Source organism: Papaver somniferum, chromosome 2 (assembly GCF_003573695.1).
Source record: "Papaver somniferum cultivar HN1 chromosome 2, ASM357369v1, whole genome shotgun sequence".
NCBI lineage: Eukaryota > Viridiplantae > Streptophyta > Magnoliopsida > Ranunculales > Papaveraceae > Papaver > Papaver somniferum.
The window spans coordinates 14,970,632-14,975,350 of NC_039359.1; positions in this window are offsets into that span (position 1 = coordinate 14,970,632).

The following is a 4,719-nucleotide window of genomic DNA, read 5'->3' on the forward strand; positions in this document are numbered from 1 at the left end:
GGCCTATAGAACATCATACAAGACTCCTATTGGCATGTTCCCCTATAGACGTGTGTATGGTAAAGCTTGTCATCTACCTGTCGAGTTAGAACATCGAGCATATTGGACAGTAAAGAAATTTAACTTTGATCTTGATAAGGCTGGCACCCAAAGGAAACTTCAACTCAATGAGTTAGAAAAATTAAGGAATGATGCTTATGAAAGTGCCAAAATGTATAAACATAGAATGAAAGTGTTTCAAGACAAACGCATTTTGCGTTTCACACCTGGTCAAAAAGTTTTATTGTACAACACTCGGTTGCATCTTTTTCCAGGAAAATTACGTTCTCGATGGTCAGGTCCATACTTGGTACGTGATGTTTTTCCTCATGAGGCTGTTGAAATTGAAAATACAGCAAACAAGAACGTCTTCAAGGTCAATGGTCATAGATTGAAACCATTTCTGAAGCCACTTCCACCAGAAATTGAGACCATGGACTTGGAAGACCCTGTTTATGTGGACTAAACTGGTCCACCCGTGTACATACTTATGGATTAAAAGTGCATTCTCTTTCCCTTTTCTTTTTATTTTTGCATAGTTTTTTATGTGTGCTAACCGAAATTTTTTGTCTTGCACTCATGTTGTTTGCTTTCAAATCATTCATTCAATTCTGGTTTAGCACCATCCTTTTGCATCCAATAATCTCTTACCTTTTCTCTACTCATCATAGTTCTCATGGTATAATTCTTATCATCTTTTGAAACATTGAGGACAATGTTAGATTTAGGTTTGGGGAGTGTTTTGCATATAGAGTTTTCAGTGTGCATATAGAGTTTTTATTCTTTTCCTTTCCTTATATTTAAAAAAAAAATGCATAAAACCTCCAACTTTTAGAGATCTTAGAGTCACTAGCATGCTTCTAGCTATGTTTACATAGAGAGTCTGAGCGAAATAACTGAACTTGGAAATACTGGAGAACACAATCGGGTTTCTTGGTTGTTAGAGCGTTAAAGTTAGATTTAACCATGCCGGAGGGCGAATTAGGTGCTGCAAAGATATTTGGTAGTAGAGTCGTGATCACCCTTAGTGGAGACTACCTATTTTACATCAAGCAAGGCACCGACCTTCAATTTTTGTGACTATCTAAAAAGTCCTTTTAGAGTGTGTGTCACCGTCAATTCTGGGTAGGAATGGTGAGCTACCAAACTTCGCACCACTTTCAACAATATTTTTGATCTCTTGAGTGCTAATTTTGTCAATCATGAGGATGCCATCTAAAGATGAAAACTCCTTCTTGTAGTTTGATTTGCAGTTAGCACCATTCTCTCTCACTCGACAACATCAACAGATCCATAGAAACACATCATCATCAACAAGCAAAGCAACGTCAGATTCTATGAAGAAAGTTGAAGAAAGTCCAAGGTTTACATGCAACCATTCAAGTTCCTATTCAAAAGTGAAGATACAGTACAAAGAGCAGAATTCTATACACATTTGAAAAGGTATTTTACAAAGAGCAAAGAAAACATGAAAAGATGAAAATTAGTGAAGTTCATAAAATCAAGACAATACAGGTTGTGAAGAATTAAGTGATAAAGTCCTTCATCCATGACTTTAGTAGTTTCATTGTTATTTTCAGGTTTTTTTTTTTAAAAAAAAGTTAATTAGTTACTGTTTGTTTTTAGTTTTGTTTAATAAACACCATGGTAAAGAAGAATTTAATAGGAAATTTCAAGCAACAAGGAAATTGAAGAGAAAAATTAGAAATTGTCAAGGTTCTAAGAAGTTCAGAAGTTCATCATCAACAATTGAAGACCGAAGACGGAAGACGTTTCTAAGGATGTTGTGAGAGTGGTGTTGAATGAGGATCAGATGTGAAGGTAAATGAGTACTCCCATCCTTGCTAATGGTTGATTTCTTTTCTTAGAGATCATCAGAAAAAGATTCTTTTTGTCCACAATTCTGCGGAGTCTCCATAAATTATTTCGGAAGGTTCTCCTTCCAATCATTCAACGTGTGCAGGATTTCTCTCTTTATTCCTGTCTGCACACATGAGAGATTTAAAAAGCGGTCTTTTGAGTGAAATTATCATAAAACCTTATTGGAGAGGCAGAAGTCGAGGCTTGTGATCACTCTTGAACCCGAATTCTTTCATATGGTATGGTTACTTCTCGCTCAACTCTTAAGGATGAGAATGCGTTCTTTTGGTATTTCTGACTTCTTGTCACTAGCATGCAGAAACTCTATGTCCTCATAGCTCCTTGGATGCTTGGGACTCTATCATGCTCTGAAGTTGGATTAGGTTTTGTGGGTACATCTCTGGTAGGCCCTCACGAGAATACAACTCGTCCACTAGGGACACCTAGGGGTTTAAAGGCTTAGTGCATACGCTAAATGCATTCGAGAGACCAGCGACAGTGGTATAATTAAGATTTCTTAATTTCTGTTTCACTTGAGGACAAGTAAAATTCAGGTTTGGGGGTATTTGGTGAGTGCCAAATTGTGCATATTTCTACACCTTTTTATTGGCAATTAACTCATCTTTTGCGCTATAAAATCATATATTATCCCAAATTCTGTATTTTCTTTGTTTTCAAGAATAACTACTTGTATTAATTAATTTTGTGTTTTTAAGTACCAAATAAAGCTTGGATGAATTAAGAATCCAAAAGAGCAGAGAAACGGTGAAAATGGAAGAGAGACAACAAAGGCTCCCGCTGGAAAGCAGTGAAAAATAATTTATGCACATTATCGGCAAGTGAAGAATATCTTCTGCACCTCGTCCATGAGTGAAGAATGTTGTTTGCAAGACCTAAACTAGAAGTGGGCTTGAGATTCCTAGCCTTGAAGAAGATATGAGCCCAGAAGAGAGAGGAAACAAGACCCAAGCCCAAATACAATCTGATCCATCGGATTTGACCTAGCTTCTGAGCATCCAAGGCATCTCCACAGTGTACATCAACGTTTGCTGCTCCTGATCAACACCATATCCGCATATTTTCTTCTCAAACTCGAGCAGAACCAAACACCCCTCTCCGTACTTTCATCTTCTCCATACCCTGAAAAACCATCAGTTCATCAATCTCTCCATCAATACATTCCACCCCGACAAATCTCTGATCAAGAGCCATCAATCGACCTCCTAGTCTCTCTCTGTCTCTATCATAGCTTCTTCCCTAAAACAGTAACTCTATGAGCTATGATTGAGAGAGACAGAGTTAGGGTTATCCTCAATAGCTAAAAGCAAACATCAAATCAAGTGTTGCAGGAAGAATTGCAGAGGGGGTTTGTCGGAAAAACATAATTCGAGTGAGGGGTTGTTCTCTAATTTATCAATTCTAGTATTTGAGAAGAGAACTGGGTATAAATAGGGTTCTCTGTGAATTATGTAGGAATCCAATTTGAGTTGGACCAATTAGTTATCTAAATTCAATTGCGTTTTAGTCATCTTAATCATGTTCTAAATTACTTTGCTAGGGTTTAGATGAAACCATAGCTTGTCTGTGTGTGTTTTCCTACTTCTTGTGTTGTTCTTGAATGCTTAAAATGTTCTAGGATAGATTCAATCTTAGTGCTTCAATACTTTGCTATCACAGTGTATGTCAGGCATCCATTATAGTTAGGATAACCTTGTATTGATAGTGCCGCACTCATGCCTTAGAGACTGTTATGAATCCCTTGACTAGTTGTGCTTAATTAGACAGTTAATGCTCCGGATTGATACTTTAGTTGCGGTTGATATATCCATTGGTGAAACACCTTAGGTAAGTGGTAGACTTGACACATCTTCCTTATATGTTACAAGGACAAGAGTGGTATAATTATTTGAATAACATAGTGTGAATTAGTGGTGGATTTGATAATCCTAGTGATTCCATTCTCTGTGTTAACATCTTTATTGTTGCATTTTTAGTTTACTCTTGTAATATCCATCATCATCTTCTCGTATCGACATGACAAAACAACTCTTGTGCACTTTATATTTGAATCAGTATTGTGAAACTTCGAAATCAACTCCACACCCACCTTGTCTTCGTGGGATCGACCTGTTTTTGTCCTGTCTACTATAGACGTTGTTCAATTGCAGTTTGACATAGTCGTAGGTAATCTTTACAATCCTACCACTATACTGAGCATTTACCAAAATCCTTTGCAGTGCAGTTGGTGAAAGGATGATTAATTGTTGTTTAATCATTATTAAAATAATGCATGACTGAGCAATAGGTAGTAAAACCTAATTATGGAAAGAGAGGGACCGACCAAGGGGTGTGGAACCGACCCTTGGTGTTCGTTGGTAAGTGGATGACCTTCCGAGTTGCAGGAAAGAGTTTGAACCAAATATGGACTCTGGATGATTAATTAAGTCAAAAATCATCAAAAGAGGTAGGACCGATTTTTGCAAGCCAAAGGGCCGGCAATGACCGGTCATGGAGGCATGACCGTGTAGCCATGCAGTCCACGGACCAATCCTGAGAATTCTGGCATTTTCTGATGGTCCATCGAGCCTTATTTCATCCTTGTATGATGAATTTGTGTTTGACTGAAACTCTCGGTGGAAGGACCACTAATAAAAATATTAAAATAATGTTATTTTAATATTTCTCATGATGGTACAAAGACAAAGCACGATAGTTGCGGGATCACTTGCTTTGCTAACCACATGGTTCATGGAGAAATATGGAAGTTTCAGGAGTCTTGATCGAAAGAGGAAGTCCTTGAAAGAGAAAAACCCTAAAATA